General features: G+C 49.8%; 1 protein-coding gene across 4 annotated transcripts in view; it reads right to left on the bottom strand.

Annotated features, from left to right (window-relative positions):
- Positions 1-22,115, bottom strand: part of LOC147459974 (uncharacterized) — a 91,928-nt gene that overhangs the window by 46,608 nt on the left and 23,205 nt on the right. The gene's annotated exons all lie outside the window — the stretch shown is intronic.

Genomic DNA, 22,115 nt, shown 5'->3' on the forward strand with positions numbered 1-22,115 from the left:
TAGCGTTAGCAGTTTCCCACCGCAGCAGACGGTTTTCAGCCCTAGCGTTTTCGCATCAACATAACACTTCAGCGTTTTGCAAATTCACCGCGACGGAACCCCAAGAAGCATCAGCGTTTTCAGTTTGGCACTAGAACACTCGAACCTCGCAGATCTCACCTTTCCGCAGCAGATCCTCGCCGCACAGTCAGATCCCGCACAGTTTGAAGATTCAGCCCGGAAAACACAGATTTCAACATTTGCATTTTCAGCGCGTCGTCGTTGCATCGTCGCCATCGACGTCATCATTGACATAGAGTCAGAATTCAGCAGATAAAGATTTGCAGATTTCAGCCCTTAGCATTTTCAGATTTCAGCCCCGTCTCGTCGTCGTCCTCATCGTTGGCAAGTCCAAGCATTGTAGAGATTTGTGCAATCAATAGTAGACCACTCTCGCCATAGAGAGTGGGGCCTTCGGAGGAGGGTTTGACAACATTTTAGTGTCGTATTCTTCTCTCTCTATCTCTCAATCTCATGCACCTTCATTCACAGTGTTCACCACTTTGTTTGTGTCCATTGCGCTCTCACTAAAGGAACGGAAGGCTCTCCCCTCCTTAAGTAAAAGGAACCCTTGAGCACAGTTCGGAGCACTCATCTTGAGCAAAGTTCAACATCCACTTCCGTTGCACCTTTCATGCCTTGTGGGTGTCTTGTCATAAGTTCCTTGCAGAGCTTTGGTATACCACCAAGTACTTGCAATCCCCTTGAGGTGTTTGGTCACATGCCTCACCTTCGACGCTTCTCAAAAATTGCCGTTTGCAAAGGCAACTTCAAACTGTCGAATGAAAGCGGTAGCTTTCGGGACATCTTCCCTTCCGTCAAAAGTATCAAACTTGACCAGAGTGTTTTGAGGTCTAAAGACCTTCTTCGTATCCTTCTCAAAAAGACGGGTTTTCTTGGCTATGGTTCTAGATTGATGTTCATAGATATGTCCTGGGTTTTGAAGGATCTTGAGCATTCCGCTCCTTCTCTAGGTTCTTGAGCATCATGCTCTTGTCCCCTTCTCAGAGAATCCCAAGTCTTGTCGATTTCTTGCAGAGAGAAAAATTTTCCCAACACTGCTAGCTTTTCCTGTAGGGCTTACGGTTCCGCCTGCTAACTTCTCTCTTGGCTTGTCATGACTTCTTCCTATATCTTCCCAGAGTCCTGCTCCTTTACAGAGAAAGAGAGGAGAGCATGCTCTGATACCATTGCCACAAACGGGAGCGCAAAGCAATATAGAATATACTCGGATAAATAGAATTTATCACTTAATGCTGCAGCCAGAGGGTATAGAGAGAAATAGAGAGAGAAAGAGAGTGAAAAGATCGGCACGAGAAGATCGGCACAATATTGGGGACCAGAAGATGGGTTGGTCCCCCCCGTAATAGTATCTTTATTACTGAGGAGAAGCCTATACAGGCACTTGAACCGACCATATTACCGCGTTCGTTCTAGAATAAGACTTCATTGGTTCTTGAAAGCCTCGGCTTCCTATTCCTAGGACGAAACCCTATTCCCAGGAACTTCCGTTACTCATTGCAAATCCTCGAGAACCAAGGTACTCGCCCCAGGATCTCACCTTCCAGACTCAGGGCATGGCATCCCTACAACTCTTTTCCGACTCTGTTTCAAGAGTCCTTTTCCCGCAGAACAACTCTGCTTTTTCGGACGTGAAGTCCTGCCTTGGGAATCTCAACTTCCGGATCCCAACTCGAGAGTCTACCACCTGTTAATCCGTGGATCTACGTCCCAAAATCGGTTACGAACCCTTGGCTGATCTGGCTCTAATTCCTCAGTACACTTTTCTCTTGGAGGCTCCTGCCTTCCTCTGCTCCTACTCCCTCACGAAGAGAAAGTTCGCCTACAAACAAACACTCAGAGATCATAACATGAAAATCGTTACCTCCAAAGTCTCAACGTTTGAAACGCAACTCGGTTCTCGGAAAGCAAGGAAAGCAATCCCCCATAAGCGATCTTTACACAAAGGATCCTCTTGGAGGCTCCTACACACAAAAGAGGGGTGTTCTCGCGTTCCTTCTCGTAGATCAGCCCCGTCTACAACGTTCATGGGCTGAAAACAGAGAAAAACAGCAGCATGTCGCGGTGAAAACACTCTCTGTAGGCACTTCTTTGCGCTGACACTTGCCTACCGGGGCGGCATCTAGTACAATCAGGGCAGCCATGGGCATCTCTGGCGGCGTCAACTTCTGTGTGTTTGAGTGCATGGAGAGATTCGCTTTTATTGCTCCAGGCAGCCGGCAAAAATAGGGGTGGTCTTGCCGGCGGGAGTAGGGGAGGCGGCTGGAGCGCCAAAGCTGAAAGGATCGCTTGCGCCACCAACCAGCCGGAGAGAGAGAGAGAGAGAGAGAGAGAGAGAGAGAGAGAGAGAGAGAGAGTACGTTTTTTATAAAGGCAGAGCTGGGTTTTGCTCCTCTCTTATTTTTAAGGGTGGCTAATAAGTGGGCAGCCGGCCTATTTTAAAAATGGTTTGAACCTGCCCAAAAACTCAATAAAACCTTATAAGCTGAAAACAATGCACACACCACTTCCTAGGCATCCCTGGATGCAATCACATGCACAGTTGCAATGAAGACATAGACTTCCTCGCGGGAAAGTATTTGCTTTCCCGAAAAGCAACCTACTTTTTCAGAAAGCAATTGTATTTCCTCAAAGTTTCCTCTGAACCTATCTTCATTCAAGTGCTTGCTCTTCCTTGTGCACCATTCTAACACAATTCGGAATTTCCTCCTGACTATGGATATTCCCTTTCCGATGCACCTGTCACCCACCTTGTGACGCATCAGGAATACCCATCACCTAGTCCTTTCCTACCGAACTTACGGTACAATCTCCTTCACGATGCTCTATGTCACCCATCCTATGACGCATCAGAGACGTCCGTTCCCGAATGGTAGGACACTTCTTCCAGATGCTCCCTGTCACCCATCCAATGTGACGTATCAGAAGTACCCGTTCCTGGCGGCCTTACAAATATTCCCATTCACAGTGCTCCCATCATTACTTTGAATGACACACTAGGAATACTGTGTACTCGGATGTCTCCAGTGAGAAAAACTCTTTCACTTAAATTTCAATGATTCATTTAGAATTATTTTCCTGGTGTTCCACCTCTCACTTATAAATCCAATAATTCATTTAGAATTATTCTTCTATCAAATAAAGGCAATTTAGCAACACCAAGTGGGTCACTATGCAGATAAATGGCTGCCATGTAGGTTTTCTGAACATTTACACGCCCAACCATGCGAGTGCACGGGCTGAGTTTTGGTCACATTTGGTGGCATCCCAACCTCATGCAGAGCAATGGTGCATTGGGGGGATTTCAACATACTTGAGGATCCCTCGGAGAGTGTCACAAGACAGACACCATGTGTCAATAGAAAAGAACAGATTGAAAAGACTTTTAGCACTTCAATAGCAATTGAAACTGAAAGAGAGAGCACACGCGACACGGAGTGGTGGAATTCCACCCCAAAGAGTATTGGCCCCAAACCTTGGCGCCCCTTTCGGTATTTCCTTATATTACTTGAACTCAGTAGAACGCCGATACTAACGCTCTGCACCTTCTCAATGAAGTGTGCCAGAGGCTAAGCCCTCTGCACATATTTAAAGGCCCTTGGCCTATGATAAGCAGTTTACTTAAAAATCTTTCAAACTCAATAGCAAATGGTCCCAAAAGCATCTTGTCCAAAAGCTACCAACGCAAATTACGGAAATCCATACAGTTCTGTTACATCAGTAGACAACGTAAAATGCGAAATTCCATACAATCTACCACGTCAGCAGTCAACGTAAAATTCGGAAATTCGTACAGCAATTGCCACGTCATCAGCTCGCAAATCAGCCAGTGTGTGTGTGGGTCCACCTTTATTTTAATGTCTTTAGTTCACTTGGGCCCCATCGAACAGGGTCCCATAAGTTGGTGGGAACTTTTTCCGCTTCTTCTTCTTCTGCTACTTCTACTTCTTAGGGTTTAGGCCCGCCGGCCGAGATCTGAAGGTTGGCTCCATTCTTCAGTGACTTGACACGTCAGCAGTTTATGACATCCCCCCTTCTTGAAAGAAAGTAATCGTTCGTGATTACAACATATCTGCAAAACAACTCAAGTTAGCTCAAAAATTTCTGAGGGTCATTCCGAGGGACAATCAATTTTCTCATTCCAAATCAGAGCTCTTGATTTCCTGGGTCGTTGGCTTCCCAGAAGAGTCTCATCCAATAAGGAGTCTCATTCCAGATCGGAACTCTTGATATCCTAGGTCGTTGACTTCCCACAAGTATCTCATCCAATAAGGAATATTCAATAGGTGGCACATCACAATGCAACACAAATGCTCACATATGCATGTTACAAGACATAGAAACATAAAGTCGTCGATGAACACTCCTCCCGTATAGCCTAACAAGGTTCGGGCCGGGAGATATTCAACGACTCCCTCATCATTCCTCCCGCATAACCTAAAAAGGTCCGGGTCGGGGGATAGAGGCCTTTTACAACCAAACGCCCCCCCAAACCGCAGCATGCGTCGTTTGGAGGTGCTGAGAATAACCACTGCTCAAACTTCTTAACACTCCTCCCGCATAACCATCCAAGTCCGGGCCAGGAGTAACAACAACAATATTTTTCAAGCATTCAATACTCCCCCCGTAAATAACCACAAGAGTCCGTGCCATGAGTATGTGCAAGCATTCTCAAAGATCATTTCTCACTTCTCCACCAAGGAGTAAATCACCAAGAAAAACCAGTATTAAAACCAAAGTCAAACAGTTCAAATCGGCACCAAGACGGGTTCGAAACAGATACCATCCATTTCAAACATATTCCAAACAAGATCACCAAACAAGTTCTCAAACAAGTTCTCAAACAAAATTCAAACTTTAAAAAAAGCAATCTCGACATCAGTCGAGCTCGAAAAGTCGACTGACTTCCCATCCTAAAACCTGCACCAAAAATTAGGGTTAAGTTCCTTCCATAAGGTCGTAGCTGACCACAGCATGGTCCATCAGCTCTTGGACAGACAATGTTCCTTATGCGGCGATGGTAGTCCCAAGACATAGCAATCACATTGGACCTCCAAGGTTATCAGCTCGAGAAGAGACACCTGTCAGGAAATTCAAGTTTTAATCTACTAGGGTTTCTGTGGCAAGCATTTCAAGATACTCCACTCTGCCAGAAGCTACAATCCAAAGGAAGATGTCTGAAGGCATGTAACTTTGGGCAAAAATTTTCTTGAAAGCTTGCCAAGTCCTTGGCGTGTACAGCTTGGTAGCTATAAATATCTACCACTGCATGGCACTGTCTCTGAGAAAAACATCGGCTTGAAAAGAATCCTTGATCCTTCTTTGCAAGTGATCTTTATGGCTTATACCCTATAAGACATGAGCGATGAAGACGGGAGCGTACCAATGTGCGATGAAGTAAGGGTGGGAGTGGCTAATAAGTCAGCGATCGGGACCCGAAGATACTTCAAATAAAATTTCAATAGACTTTGGAAGCGTCGGTTTGCTCTGTCTGCTCTTTGGTGGGATCGGTATGCTTTCAGAAAAGCACGCTCTTGAAGCTCTGGTACCACTGTCGCAAGACAGGCACCACGTGCCAATAGAAAAGAATAGACTAAACAGACTTTTAGCACTTCAATAGCAACTGAAACTAAAAGAGAGAGAACACACGCGACACAGAGTGGCGGAATTCCACCCCAGAGAGTATTGGCCCCAAACCTTGGCGACCCTTTTGGCATTTCTTAACTCAGTACAATGCCGGTACTCGCGCTCTGCACCTTCTCACTAAAGCGTGCTAAAACTCAGCCCTCTACACATATTTAAAGGCCCTTGGCCTATGAAAAGCAGTTTACATGAAAATCTTTCAAACTCAAAAGCAACTCGTACCAAAAGGGTAAAGCATCTTGTCCAAAAGCTGCCAACGCAAATTACAGAAATCCGTACAGTTCTGCCACGTCAACGGCCAGCGTAAAACGCGGAATTCCATATAATCTGTTGTGTCAATAGTCAACGTAAAATCAGGAAATCCGTATAGCAGCTACCACGTCATCACCTCACAAATTAGCCCGTGTATGTGTGGGTCCAGCTTTATTTTAATGTCTTTAGTTCACTTGGGCCCCATCGAACGAGGTCCATAAGTTGGTGGGAACTTTTTCTGCTTCTTCTTCTATTGCTTCTGCTTCTTAGGATTTAGGTCCTCGGTCGGGATCTGAAGGTTGGCTCCATTCTTCAATGACTTGACACGTCATCAGTTTGTGACAGAGAGGATTGGGGGCAGTCATGCTACTGTACATGGGACTGAGTTGGCCACTTGGGAATGCCTATGTATGACCTTGAGAATCTCGGATGTATGGCAACAAGCTGGCTTTGCAGAGCCCTCACACAGCCTATCTTTTTCCCAATCTGACCATGGAGTAGGCGGAGTGAATCTATACAGGATAGATCGCTTCTATGCTAGTGATCACTTTTGTGACTTGGGTGGTTCAGTATGCATTTTGGTAGAAATTACTTTATCAGATCACGTGTCAGTGATCCTTACTCTAGCCGATAGGCGGAGGAGGGGCAATGTTATGTTACGCATCCCTGAGAGAATTTTGCTAGATACAGAGCTCTGAGAGCAACTGGTTACGCTATGGACTGAGAATCTCGATACATAGGGGGACGTTGTTGTTAGAGTGGCCCCAATGACAGCAAGGAGCTTAGTCGTTTCTTCCTCCAAAAGTCAACACCATGATTGGCTGCAGCCTGAGAGGAAGAGAAGCAACTACGTAGATACCATAGATGATAGATATTAGAGAAAACTCGAAGAGAAGGAAAGAGGGGTAGGCTTCAAGGCTCAAGCCTTCAAGGAATCAAGCCTCAAGGCTCCAAAGTTTCGACTTAAAGAGGAGGAGAGATGGGAGAGAGAGAGAACTTTGACTTAAAGAGGAGGAGAGATGGGGGAGAGAGAGAGAGAGAGAGAGAGAGAGAGAGAGAGAGAGAGAGAAACCGGCCCGTAGGGCAATAGGCTTTGGCTTTCACCCGAGATTCTTTACTTTAGACACACACACAGAGCACTTTGCAAAGGGAACCTGCGACGGGAATTACACTTAAGCGCACACATGGCTCGGAAGCTAGAATGACCCAAGCAGACGCCAACAACCTGTAGGCCCCAAAATTGGCGCCCCTTTCGGTATTTCTTTATTCTTTGAGAGGGTAAATTACAAAGTAGAGTCCTGGGAATCCTTTGTCTATATCCAAGTAGATACCACTTGATTTGGCCAAATTTCGACAACATAACAGCCCCAAAACTTGCGGGAAACCAATTCCCCTACTGGAACTCACTTCCACTGGCATAAACCCTCTGATTCCTGCCCAAAAACAGTAAATTCAGCACGCTGTATTTACTGGTTTTTGCCCTGTTTGCAGCCCCAAACAGTCCCCTAACTGTCCTCCGCCAGTGGGGCACTATTCCCAATGGTTCTGGCATCCGTATGGCTGAAAAACAGTCAATTTACAGCGCATACACAACGCTGAAAACGCACTTGTACAGTGAGGTTATGACCCTCACCGGTGCCTACTTTGGAGTAGCAGTTAGCTACCCCTGTTCCTAATCAAGGAGGCTCTTGCCTCGGCACAAAAGCATGAAACCACACACTTGTACATCAGTAAAATGAAGAGCCCTCTTGTGGGGCATCACATAACTGCACGTAGGGGAGAGAGAGCAATGTGTAGTGTGCAGGTCATCACTCCTAGCACCACATTGTACATAGAGAGGAAAGCAAGCTCTCCATAGCTCTTAACCTGTGTGACAGGTTCTCAATGAAGCATCCTCCCAGCATAAATCGAGCGCCCCCTTTGCTGCCCTTGACCTGTAATGCATCTGTGAACAAATAGATGTAAACAAGAGAAGATTTCCATGGCTACCAAAACCTACGTATCGCTAAAAACGCAACAAAACAGCCTTGTAAACACGCATATGATGCCTTCCAATGCTGAAAATGAGCTCCTTGGTCCTAGGTAAAGTCATGGGAAGCTTAAAAATGGAGAGAAATGGCTGAAAATCACACTTATTAGTCTCCAAAACTGCTCCAAAAAGTCAGTTACGAGTTTTGTTCTCCCAGACTTGGTAAATTGACCAAAAAGGCACTCATACATGCAATTTCCCCGCATTGGGCTTCCTGCTTAAAAATCTCTCAACTGGTGCATCAGTTGACTTTGCAGCAGAGTAATAAAATGTTCCCCTTGTCATACTGAAGATAATGACGCGAACACATTTCACGGCCCAAAATAGCAGTGCCCTAATTTTTAGGAGATGCTTCCGTTGGGCTCTCACTAGTCATCTGACCATCTATCCTCATTGGAACCGCATCCAAAAGTCCAATGTGGCCCAATTGTCGGATACTTTCTATTGGTAGTCACACCTTGACTTTAGGCCTTTATTGAGTTCACTTCCTAGTTTCCACCAACTTGCTAAGTGCCACGGGGATACCTACATGATCTTGAACTGAGCCTAGACATCCTTTTACTTTACGAGTTCCAGCGCCGACCAACTTTCCGTCTGCGGGTGAAACTACCGTTCATATTGGCCATACAATGTCCGACCATTTGCAACTTCAAAAAGAGGGTCTCAAAAATTAAACAAAAATCATTGGAAAGAAACCAACAACTAAGGTTAACAGTTGCCACGTCCTCGTGATATAGAGAGAGAGAGAGAGAGAGAGAGAGAGAGAGAGAGAGAGGATGGAGAGGGAGAGACTCAGAAGGGAAGGGCAACTTGGCACTTGCAAGGCTTGGGAAGTTGCCTTGAGGCTTATGAGGCTTGAAGTTGAGCCACTTGAGCGTTGGGTGCTCTTGAATAGAAAGCCCCTGCCCCCGCCCTCCCCCTCCCCCTCCCCCCCCGAAAAAGTGAAACGCCCCTAGAGCCTGAACGGCCTCATGAAATTTGAAATGTCCCGCCGCTGCCCACGCGCCCCTTGCGCCCATCCCATCAAGACTTGTCACCAGGGACGCAAGTCCCGCCCCGACCCCATGTGTGTTAGAGTTCATCTTCTTGTCCGGTGGTAGCTCTGGTATCTCCCAAGAGCAAATTAGGAAGTGAGGACTGCTTTGTGGCTGTGCCCGGCCGTACTAGAGGTAGACGTACCTATTCTCGGTGATGTACATCATGGTATTGCTCACCCGATAGGCTGGCATGAGGTAGGACCCCTATTCCTAGGGTTTGCCGGGGTCAGAGTCTCGAGTCATCTGCACTTAGGCCATTAAATATGTGTTCCACGTCACTTTTAGTGAGTTTACATATTTATTAGACATTTTAGCCAATTTCCAAAATCGTAGGGTTTTCTAGCTAAGTAGGGCAAACTGGAGTTTGTCCTATATAAGCGCCCCCCCCCCCCCCCCCCCCCTCCCTCCCTCGTACTTTTGGCAAGTTGTTGAATGCAGATTACCAACGTTTGGGCTCTCTCTCTCTCTCTGCTAGCGTTTTCTCGCTCTGGCATTTTCAGTTTGTGGCGAGCACTCTCTCTAGCGTTTTGCACATTCTCTCTCTAGCGTTTTCTGCAGGAGGCGACATCAGCCATCGATCTCTCTCTCTCTATCCCTAGCACTTCCCTTTCTGGCCTGTTACCACCACTCCGTCGCGGTTGTGCATCCCCGGTAAGATCCAGTGCCCATTCGGTGGGTGGTACGCGCTTGTGCCTACACAGCGAGGAGATCCATCGCGATAGATTCGAGATCTATTGGCTGCCCGTCACAGAGAGGTGTCTTGATCGCAGTTGCAGACAATTCCTCATCCAATTCACCTTCTTTCTACTGCACCTTTGACATGGTATCAGAGCCACGGCGTGCTCTTGAATCGGATTAGTCTGTGCGAGATTTAGTTACTGCTTTTTGCGACAAAAAGAGGCGGTTTGCTGTTTTTTCTGCGTTTTTCACTCTTTTGGGGCTGATTTCGGCTATAGTCGACAGATTTGTAGATTTCCTATCTTCCACTTGATCCTAGCCGCTTCACATGCCCAAATTCTCCAACACCATGGATAAGAGTGATGATTCTGACGTATTTTCAGCCCATGGTGATGATGGATACCAAGAGGATGGGATCGGCGGCGGTGACCACACCGTCAATGATGAATGGGGAGATTGGTCCCAGTTCTATTCCGGAGTCGTTGATCAACCAATCAAGATACCTACACTTCCTACCTTTCCCTCGGATCGGCGATTGAGTGGAGACAATTATGCCACTTTGAAAGCAACTATGATGGCAGTCTTTGACTCTTACAATCTTGGAGGATTTGTCTCAAGCAACTTTCAAAAGCCAAAGGACTCTAAGGGAGCGAAGCTATGGGAACGAGTAAATGCCCGGATCTTTTTATTATCCTCAACAGTACACCCGCAGTGATTGGCCACATTGAGCTACTGCAAGATGCGAAGTTGATGTGGGATCGGCTTTCTTCTGTATATGATCGAGTCTCTCCAATGAAGCGGATAGCCCTTGAGGTGCAGTTGAGAACCTTGGATGCGAAGAACACTTCCATGCAAGATCATATCAACAAGATGCAAGAGCTTCAAGAGGAGATACTTCATATGGGAAAGCTTATCAGTTCGAAGGACATGGCCATTCAGCTTTTGGCTCAATTGCCTCCCCGGTACACCAACTTCTACTCTTCCTTGATTACCAGTGGACGGCTGAATACTATCACATGGGAGGGGCTGGTTCCAACGGTTTTAGACCAAGAGGAGCGGTTCCTAAAGGGGAAGAAGTCAAGCACCGAAGCCTTGGCCGGTTCTTCCAACAACAAACAGAAGGGTAAGAAGAAAAGCACCAACACCAAAGACAAGAAGAGTGATGCCGAGGTAACGCCTTGAAGGTGGAGCGGCATTGCAATAATTGTGTTGAGAAAGGACATTATTGGAGGAAGTGTCCAAAGCGAGTTGGAGAAGCTTCGACCTCCTCGGTGGCAGTAGTAAAGTCACCAGCCTTTGTTCATTTGGAGATTCTCCCTTCGACAGACTCTCCGAGGACATCGGAGGCATTGGTGACCCATTCTCCTCGAGATAATCATGATTGGATTCTTGACAGTGGTGCCTCACGGCACATGACACCTATGAAGGATCTATTGTCCAACATGCGGCGACACTGTGGTACTATCTTCATCCGCGACAAATCTGAAATTCCTATTCACAGCGAGGGTTCCATGGAGCTTATTCTCGACGGTAGAGGAGGTATGCATACCTTCAAGGTACTTTATGCTCCAAAAATAGGTTTACATCTTATGTCAATACACGAGGTGTGCAAGCTTGGCATGCACGTGATCTTCATGGAGAACTTAGTATCTATACGGGATCGACAGACAGGTGTAGAAGTTAGAGGGGGCTCAATAGAGAACGGCCTTTATCGACTCCACGCTCTTTCTTCCTCGGCTCCGATATCCACAAGTGATTTATGGCATTACAAGTTTGGCCATTTGAACAATGATGCCCTTCGACTTGCTTTTCGAGAACAGTTGCTTCAAGGCTTACCAGATGTTAGGAGTAAGCATAGGAAATGCATTCTTGCATTCGTGGGAAACAACATCGAGAATCCAGCCCGAGGCTTTCTACACGCCGAGCCACTGCCGTGTTGGAGTTGGTTCACACCGACCTTTGTGGACCCATGCAGACCCCTTCCCTCGGCAAGGCTCTTTACTTTATGTTACTGGTGGATGACTTTAGCCGCTTTAATTGGGCATTTTTTCTACAACACAAGCACGAGGCTTTTGGCCTCTTCAAGAATTGGCATACTCTTGTGAAGAAGGAAAGCAATCATGTATTGAAGACAATCAGATCCCATAAAGGTGGGGAGTTTACCTCCAATGCTTTCATACAGTTTGTACGGACCATGGTATTAAGCGAGAGCTTGCGAATACCAATACACCTTCAAAGAATGGAGTTGTGGAGCGGAAGAACGGGACAGTAGTAGAGATGGCTAGGACCATGCTTGAGCATCGAGACTTGCCTAGGTCCTTGTGGGCTAAGGCAGTTGCGACAGCTGTCCACACCCTTAACAGATCTCCAACCTCTTCAGTTCCAAAGATGACACCATTTGAAGCCTATTTTAGTAAGAAGCCCGACGTCTCCCATTTCAGAATTTTTGGGAGCGATGCCTATGTCCACGTACCAAAGGAGCAAAGGGGGAAGTTTGACCCCAAGACCCGCAGCATGATCTTTGTCGGCTACAACTCTCTTTCATTGGGATATAGACTTTATGATCCAAAGAAGAAGGAGATTGTTCTCAGCCATGACGTAGTCTCTTCAATGAGACCTTACCTTCAGAGGGGTTTCCCGCTCCCAAGCCTCCCACGACGACTCTTGATCTTCCAATTCTTGGAGATCCAGATTTTGCCTTGCCCTATGATGAGCCCTCTTCTCCTACCCCTGTCCCTCAGGCCATGGAGGAGGATGTACCCATTCTCGAAGATACAGTTGACAGTGGATCTAATCACAGTGGCGATGTAGAGACAGATTTGCCAGCGGCTCCGGGCGAGGGGAGCAAGCCCGACAAGCTACCGAAGTGGTTATTAGAGACCATGCGAGATTCAGCAATCTCAGATTTTCCACCCGATTGGCGAGATTCCGGTGCCTCATGACGCTCTCATCGACTTCGACTTGCCGAGGTAGATGACCCATTACTACAGGTGAACTATGCATTGATGTCTTCAGTACAGAGATCCTCTTACAGTTGAGGAGGCACTTTCACTACCTCAGTGGAAGTTGGCCATGCAGAAAGAGATTGATTCCATCAAGAAGAACACCACATGGGTGTTGGTTCCGCAGCCTCCTAAGCGGAAAGTGATTAAGGTCAAGTGGGTCTACAAAACCAAGTATAAAGCTGATGGTTCTCTGGACAAGCACAAGGCTTTTCCAAGAAACCCGGTGTAGACTACGAGGAGACCTTCGCACCGACCGCACGGATGGCGACTATTCGGATTGTTTTTCATCTTGCTGCCCTTCGCAGGTGACCAGTTTTTCAAATCGATGTGGTTATTCCTCAATGGCGATCTAGAGGAGGAGGTTTCTGTGAAGCAATCTCCAGGGTTCGAGGATGCAGAGTTTCTAGACATGGTCTGTAGGTTGCTTAAGGCTCTCTATGGCCTCAAGAAATCGCCTAGAGCGTGGTACCGGAAGCTTGATTCCTTTTTCCTATAACACTCCTCCAGAGATCTTTTGTTGATCCAGATTTGTACATTTTCCGTGAGGGAGGGTTAGTGACACTTATTATCCTCTACATCGATGATCTTGTGATTACAAGTAGCCATGTTGAGCACATCCGCAATATTATGGCAACCTTGTCAGAGGAGTTTGAGATGACAGATCTCGGTTTGCTTCATCATTTTCTTGGATTAGAAGTTAGACAGACAGAGGGGGGCATCTTCCTCTCTCGGGAGCGGTATATCCAGGAACTATTGGAAGCATTTGGTATGGCCGAGTGCAAATTTATCTCTACTCCAATGGATCCCAATCAAAAGTTGTCACAGTTTAATCTTCCTCTTCTAGCAGATGCAACAGAGTATCGAAAACTGGTTGGTTCTCTCATTTGGGTCCTCAACACTCGATTTGACATCAGTTTTTTTTTTTCCAAGAAAAAGATCCTTCTATTAGTTAATGAAAACTGCCCATAGGGCTACATCCACCTCTGCAAGAGAGGGCTACAACAAGCATGATGGGGAGATGAAAAAACAGCATATATACAATGGGGCTAGATCAAGAAATGGGAGGAGGGAAGAGCCATAGGTGGACAGTAGTGCCATCTGAGCACCCCCTGGACCATGGTGTAGAAAGGCCCAAGGCGCCAGAGTCGAAGGAAAGCCTCGCGGCGCTCCCGCATGCGGTCGGAGCTGCCATGTAGTTCCTCAAGCTGTCCTCTGAGAGTATGGATCAGCTCTAGCCAAAAGTCACGAACAATCTCTGTTGGTGGCACAGGGCGAGCCTCAAAGATGCGGAAACAACGGGCCCGCCAGATGAACCAAAGAGTTAGGCCGCTGATGAGCTCCCAGCACTCCTCTCTCTCACTGCACCACTCCTGTGGAGTAAGGTCTGTAGCAGGCTAGAGTGCAGGTCGCCCCCCCTGTATCACTATCATCCTGCTGGTGGAAGATAGCTCAAACTGTAGTGCCGGGCCCGTGAGGGTGGACCAAGCCGCTGCCCCCCAGGTGTACTGTCGAGCCGCGGAGAGGGCAAGCATCAGCCGAAGAACTCGTAGCCACACCTGCTGGGCCGAAGGATAGTCCCAAAGACAGTGTCGATGACTCTCCACCAACTGGTCACAGGCTGTACATGCGGCCGAGAGACCACTATGCACAAGCCAGCTCCCTACTGCTGTGGCTCTGTGTGCAACCAACCACTGGAACAAAGTGACGCGCCTCGGCTGTCTGGAGTCCCACAGCCTCTGCCAAAAAGCTGCCAAGAACTCAACTGTGAGACCCTCCTCCTACCAATGACGTGCTGCAGCGGGGCGGGCCTCTCTCTGCACTGCAAGTATATGACGTCCAAGCCGAACAGTGTACTGAAAGAAAGGGACTCCTGGGCGGTCTGCAGAAGAGAAGGGGTCCCTCCATAGCCACTCACCAGGGTCCCACTGAACTCGTGCCAGTGGACAACACTCCCAAGCCCATAGCCTCCAGTGTCCTGTCTCGAGAGCTGCTGGGTCAGGGTCTATGACGCAAGTCCTCCCACAGATGGGCACAACTCGGATCCTCTGGAAACAGCACTCTGCTACCTGCGGGGCCTCTACTGTAACTCGTTGTAATCGTCCCCCACCCTGAAGCTCAAAGAACAGGGCTGGGACAGTCTCTGAACAAGCCCTGACTGAGATGAGAACCTCCAGTCGTGTGAAGGCTCCCATCCATCGGGGTGCTACTGGCTCGAGAGGCGTGAGCCACTCAGCTGGAACTAACTCTGAGATGTCCTGATACATGCTCTGAACCCCTCTCATGCCTTGTAGCTGGACACCCTGCAACTCCTCTGACAAATCTGTGAACTCTAGCCAGTCACCTAGAGAGCGCGCTGGACCTGCTGCCATGGGACCCCATGACACATGAGGCCTACTCCCAACCAGGTGGCCTCTCTGAGTGCTAACCATGGGGTTCCAAACGAGGGGCTGTCGTAGGCGCTCCTTCGTGCATGTCGGTTGTCTCTGCTCTAGGCCACGCCATAAGAGCTCCCAAGAGCGAAGCAAACTCACACCGAATCGGTCCTCCAGTCTCCTGCTCAAACCAACTCGGCGCAACTCTGTAAAGATCCATCTGGTCGAAGGTTGCCAAGGGCCTCCTGACTGAGGCACCCTGGCACGAAGCCTCTGCAGCAAGAACTCTTTCCAGGGCTCCTCGCCTGGAAGAAGTCCTCTGACGACGAACTTCCCAAGAAGGGCTCTGCTCTGTTGTGCTGGATCAATGATCCCAAGCCCTCCCTGAGAACAAGGAAGTGTGATGACCGACCAAGCCACCCTTGCTCGGGCAACCTGAGTGTCGCGACCTGACCAAAGGAAGTTCCTGATCAGCCTCTCTACCTGGTTGATACAAGAACTCTAGCAGATCCAGCAAGAAGTGATGTACCACATAGTTGCCAACAACACCTGGTTGGCAACTACTACTCTACCAGCCAGCGAAAGTCGTGCTGAGCTCCAGTGGAACAGCTTTCTCCTAATGGACAGGAGAAGAGGAGCAATCTGTTGCTCGGGGGACAAATCCAAACCAACCTGACAACCCAAGTATCGAATTGCAGTCCCTGCGGGAATCCACCTGAAACCCTCTCCTGGCATCCACTCTGGCACAGGAGCACTGCCAACCGAGAAAGCCACTGTCTTTCTCCAGTTTATCAATGCGCCGATGCACAGCAGAAGGTCTCAAGAGCCTGCCCACACCTGTGTAAATTGGCCTCCTGGCCCTCTAAGTACAAGGCTGAGTCGTCGGCAAACTCAGCGTCCAGAAGCTCATCTCCCCGTATCGGGAGTGCTAAGCCCCTCAAACCAACCTGCTGTGACACCAAAAATCTGCTCATCGCCTCCGCATAGAACAGAAAGAGAAAGGGGGCAAGAGGACAACCCTGTCTGACCGATCGTGTGAGCATGAAGCGCTCTCCTCTACCTCCTGCCAAAAGCACCTGACTGTGAGCCTGTCTGTACAAAGCCGACACCCCTCTGATCCAAGCATCTGAAAAGCCCATCCTGCGAAGCGTGCCCTCTAGAAAGTCCCAGTCAACTCTGTCGTATGCCTTCTCAAAATCGAGAAGAAGAATCACAAGGTCCTCCCCACGGAGACGTGCCTAGGCAGAAGCCTCCCAGAAAGTGAAGATGTTGTCAAGGATACTGCGTTCCTTGACAAAACCTGTCTGAGTCCCATGTATAAGGCTCTCCAAAAGTGGTTGAATCCTCAAACTCAGAGCCTTGGCAAGAATTTTGTAGGCTGAGTTGAGGATGGTGATGGGGCGCCACTGTCGAATCTCATCCAAGGAGCCACCCTCCTTTGGAATGAGGTAGATCAGGCCCTCACTCATGCTATCCGGCATCACTCCTGTGTGCACAATGTACTGAAAGGCACTATAAAGATCTGGGCCAAGCAAGTCCCAGTACTCCAAGAAGAAACTGGGAGTCAGCCCATCCTCACCTGGACAACTACCACGAGGAAGGGCCCTAAGAGCCATGTGCAGCTCCTCAAGCTGAAGAGGTATCTCCAGCCTCTGGCGCATCTCCTCAGTCACAAGACAAGGCATCTGCGCCCAAACCTGCTCCCTGCATGCATCCTGTCTCTCTAACTGGGGCTCAGCCGTCAGTAGCTCACGGTAAAAGTCAGTAGCAACTGCACGCATATCCTCAGGCTCACAAGCAACTGACCCATCGGGTCTCCTCAGCTGAGTGACCTTGGCATGCGAGTGCCGAGGTCCTACTGTCTCAAAAAAGGCACCTGTCACTCTGTCACCTACCTAAGTCCACTGAGATGTCTGTCGGTGAAAGGCAAACTCATGGTGCCTCTCCTCTGTGCAAACAAGCTCCTGTTGAGCCTGCTGTAACTGCTCATACTTTCATGTGCTCATACTTTCATGTAACTGCTCCCCCAACCATGGACTGTCTGGATGCTGCTCCTGCATCCTCTGTAGTGAAGCAATGCCTCGTCTGAGACGCTGCTCCTCCTCTCTCGCTGCGGCCCGTCGAGCCAAAGACTCCTGGAGAAAAAAGTGGCTAAGCTGAGCTAGGCCTAAGGCCACTCTGTCTGCCGGTAGAGCCTGGCTGTCCATGCCCTCTGTCCAAAGAGCCTCTACCCTCTCTCTGAGTGCTGTGTCCAACAAGACCCGCTCTGGGATGCGAAGCATCGTGCTCCCACTCCTCTGCCTGTCTGCCACTGTGAGGATCACTGGTGCATGGTCCGAGAAGGATGTCCCTGCCAGGATGCCCACTGATCCCCCCAAGTCACTGAAGTGGTCACTAGTGTAGAAGCGATCTATCTGCGATAGATTCGCTCCTCCCACTCTGCGGTCTGATCTAGAGAAGGCAAGACTCTCTGGAGGCCTCACAAAGCCAGAATGCTGCCATGTATCCGAGACCCTCAAGGTCATACACAACCTCTCCCAAGCTGCTAACTCGACTCCATGCACAGTAGCATGGCTGCCTCCGATCCTGTCAGAAGGGTCCTCCAACATGTTGAAGTCCCCTCCTACACACCAATGGTCAACCTGTGGCAAAGACTCAACAATCTGTGACCAAAACTTTGCACGAGCACTCACCACATTGGGCGCATAGATGTTCAGGAAGCCCACAAGGCCACCCTGAACCTGCAAAGTAATCCACTGAGCCCTGCCTGGCACAATAATCCCTCTGCCGACAATGGCCTGCTGCAATGAGTCCGCAATAGTCATACATACCCCACCTTGGATGCCTCCATGTCCAAAAGCAGCTGACCAAAAGGAATCATAACGTCCACGCAAAATCTGACCACAGCGCCGGATGCGGCTCTCAGACAAATGGTGCTCCTGGAGCATAAGGAGATCAATCTCTCCTCCCACAAGGCAACGCTGAAGCTCCTGCCGCAATCGGCCCCGCTGTCGCTGAAACTGGGGCCCACCTAATCCCTGCACGTTCCATGAGACGATCCTCATGGGGAGCGAGAGAGAATAGATGCTGCAGCAGCAGCAAGACGGGCTATCTTCGAGGCAGGCTTGGATGGGGAGTAATCCGCATCCGAGCGTCCTCTAGATAGGCGAGCCTGTAGTGAGTGCCTAGCCCAAGCCCAAGCAGAGCGAGCAGAGCGTAAAGCAACCTCCTCTGTCCAAGAGTCCTCATGTATGTATACATAGCAAGGCAAACACTGTGTATCAGCAAAAAAGTACACCACAATGTGCCTACATCCTGCTGAGTCTGGGGGTGTCACCGCAAACTTGGCCAGTGGCCACAAAGTCTGTAGCAAATCTGTAACTCCAAGTTCTCCCATGTGGTGAGAGAACTCGAGAACCTGTGTATGCAACCATCCCACCACTGAGTCGAGGGACCACTCTGTCTCGGTCCTACCGCAGAGAGGAAAGGAGAAACCAACTGCTGAGTCCAAGGCCTCTGTCCCCCTAGCGGCGAGGAACAGAGCGTGGACCCTGAAGCAGGCTGCCTCGTGGTCTGCTGCGGAATCGCCGAGAAAGCGAGTGAATCCGTAATCGAAGAAGTCCCAGCGGCGTCGAAGGTCAATGCTCGTCAGACCACGAGGGATAGCTGCAAGGGAAGATGTCTGAATCTGCAAAGGGGGCCGCAAGAAGGGCTAACCCTCTCTCGCTAGGCGACTCGTGGCAAAAGCGCTGCCAAGAAATCTCCTAGCCGCCGGCGAGGGACCAGTCTCCTGAGTCGACTGTGGTACTGAAGCAGGAGGAGGGAGAGAAGGAGCTGGGGGAGGCGGAGGAGAAGAGAAGCGGGGCGGGACGACAGAGACAGGGGGGCGAGGTGGGGAGAAGGAGCTGGGGGGGACGAAGGAGAAGAGAAGTGGGGCGGGACGACAAAGACAGGGGGGCGAGGTGGGGAGTGGGCGGGAGCAAAGGGCGGGGGAGGGGATGAGGAGGAAGAGGGGAAATCTGAAGGTGGAGGGGCTGGCGAGGGTGAAACGGAAGAGAAGGCTGGCGTAGGAGGCTCCTCCTGCTCAAGAGGACCAAAGCGGTTCCCCGTGGGAACCCACTGCTGCTGAGTAGGCACCTTAGGGCCACTCTGAGTGCCAGGCTGTCGCTGTGGCCCCTGGCGTCGACGGCCACGGGCCTGCTGCCACCCCTCCTCCGCTGGAGCCCCAGGCTAGGAGGGTGGCTCAGAATCTGTGCGCTGTGTCGCTGGCTAAGGCTGCGGCCCAGCCTTGGCAGGCTGGGGCTGAGGCTGAGGTGTAGGTCGTGGTCTCCTCCGTGGACAAGCCTTCGCTAGGTGGCCCATCTGTCTGCAAATGAAGCACTGGTTCGGGAGACCCGAGTACTCCACACTCTGCCTAAACCAACCCCCACTCACCCGAGGCAAAAGGATGACCTTCAGGAGCGTGTGGGTATCTCTAACCAAAACTCGAACTGAAGGGATGCCGGCCGCCTTGGCAGCTACTGATGCTGCCGTACGAGGTGTCTCCAAAACAATCCCGATGGCAGAGCCAATCCTGGAGAGCAGTGGAAGGTACTCCCTCCGTAGACCCGAAAAGCAAACTGAGATGGGGATGTCTGCCTCCTCTACGAGCACATCCGATGTCGGGTCAAAACCGTGTCGCCATTGTCGAAAGTGGGCGCGTGATGCTCGGATAGCCAGTGGACTCATAGCTATGACCTTGGAGGCCATCTCGGAAGTCTCGAACTCGATTTGGTAGTACCCCCATCCGAGGATCTGGACATCCAAAATCTTGCCCACCTCTGCGAGAAGGCGGGCCTGGAGAAGGTCACGCAACTCTCCTTTGCTGGGTCGGGTGCCGAGAATCTTGCAAATGACCGAGGTCACCTGCAGACGCTCTACCTCATCTGCTAGGCTCGCTTGCTCTGTCGGTGAGAGAGTAAGTCGAATGGTGGGCTCAGCGGTGTCGGGCGAGGGGGCTTCGGAGGAGTCCCTCTGAGGTGGAGCATGAGCCTCCATTAGTGTCTGCTGCTCTGAAGGAGAAGGGCGGACGAGAAGGCCAACGCTTGAGAGCTCGGCAAGGAGAAACCAACTGAGAATCCACTGCCAGGCAATTCAAACGAGGCCTTTGGAGGAGGGGGGGGGGGCGTGGGGATAAGGGGCTGGAGCGGCGAGGCAGCGGGCAGCGAACAACAGGGGGGGCAGCGGGCGGGGCTGCACTCTGGCTGGGCTGCGCGCAGGCTGGGTGTAAGCTCAGTAGCGCGCGTGGACAGACAACGCGCAACAGGGGCAGCGCGAGGGCGAGGGCGAAGGGGGGGCTATGGCGCGGGGGAGCAGGAGCAGGCGGGGGGGGGGGAGGGGAACGCGCAGGAGCAGCAGCGAGCCCTAATCTCAATTCCTTTATCTTCTTGTGGCAAGCTGATGATTTGACATCAGTTTCCAAGTGGGTCTACTCAGTTCTTTGATGTAGAAACCCGCCAAGTCACACATGCAGCAAGCCATCAGGGTCCTTCAGTATTTGAAGGCGACCCAATCATTTAGCATTCACTATGCAACTAGAGGTTCGGATCCCTAGGTCATTCTACCAGGATGGAGTGATTCAGATTGGGGAGGTGATCTAGACAGACGACGGTCGACCACAGCTTTTACTTTTTCTTTTGGCTCAGGAGCAGTTTCATGGAGCAGCAAGAAACAACCAACATTTGCTTTGTCTTCCACATTTGCTTTGTCTTCCATAGAGACAGAGTACCGTGCTGTTCGTAGTGCTACATGTGAGTCAGTTTGGATTAGGAGGCTACTTTTGGAGATGGGCTTTCCGCAGCAGACGACCATTATGTACTCATACAACAAGAGTTGTATTGCCTTTGCTAGAAATCCAGTGTTTCACGCCCGGACCAAGCATATAGAGATTCAATACCATTTTGTTTGTGAGAAAACATAGGATGGCTCTATCCGACTAGAGTACATCCCGACTTCGGATAACCCAACTGACATCTTCACCAAACCTCTTCCACAGGCTACACTATCCTCTCATGCCAGCTCCCTTGAACTCCTTCCACGTCCAGGAGCTGAGAGGGGGTGTTAGAGTTCATCTTCCTGTCGGTGGTAGCTTTGGTATCTCCGAGGAGCAGATTAGGGAGTGGGCTGTTTTGTGGCTGTGCCCGGGCGTACTAGAGGTAGACGTACCTATTCTCGGCAGTGCACATCATGGTATTGCTCACCCGATAGGCTGGCATGAGGCAGGACCCTGTTCCTAGGGTTTCCCGGGGTTAGAGTCTCGAGTCATCTGCACTTAGGCCATTAAATATGTGTTCCAGGTCACTTTTAGTGAGTTTACATATTTATTAGCCATTTTTACCAATTTCCAGAATCGTGGGGTTTTCTAGCTGAGTAGGGCAAACTGGAGTTTGTCCTATATAAGACCCCCCCCCTCTGGCAAGTTGTTGAATGCAGATTACCAGCGTTTAGGCTCTCTCTCTCTGCTAGCGTTTTCTCTCTCTCTGGCATTTTCACTTTGTGGCGAGCACGCACTCACAGTGTTCACCACTTTGTTTGTGTCCATTGCACTCTCTCACTAAAGGAACGGAAGGCTCTCCCTTTCGTAAGTAAAAGGAACCTTGAGCACAATTCGGAGCACTCATCTTGAGCAAAGTTCAACATTCACTTCCGTTGCACCTTACATTGGTATCAGAGCTTTGGCAGTGTTCTGTATCACTCAAGGAAAGAACCACAAAAAAAAAAAATCGCTTGTTGCGGTCGCACGTAACCCAAGTTCGCTTGGGCGTGTCGATTCCCAATCGTGTTTTTGAAGAGTGACAGGAAACCCAAGAAAGAAGGGCTTGTCCAACCTTCCCTTGTTTCTCTTCGCACTTAGCGGGTGGACCGTGCACTTAGCGGCCGGCCAATCGACGTGAGGTGGGAAAAAGCAACCTTGGTGTGAGCGCAGGGGTGCGCCCGCAGGGAAGAGTAGAGCTCGGGTAAAGAGAAGATCCTTCTCTAACACAGATTGCAATCCAAAGAA

This window comes from Adiantum capillus-veneris, chromosome 4 (assembly GCF_014529385.1).
Source record: "Adiantum capillus-veneris isolate H3 chromosome 4, ASM1452938v2, whole genome shotgun sequence".
In the NCBI taxonomy this organism is placed as follows: Eukaryota; Viridiplantae; Streptophyta; class Polypodiopsida; order Polypodiales; family Pteridaceae; genus Adiantum; species Adiantum capillus-veneris.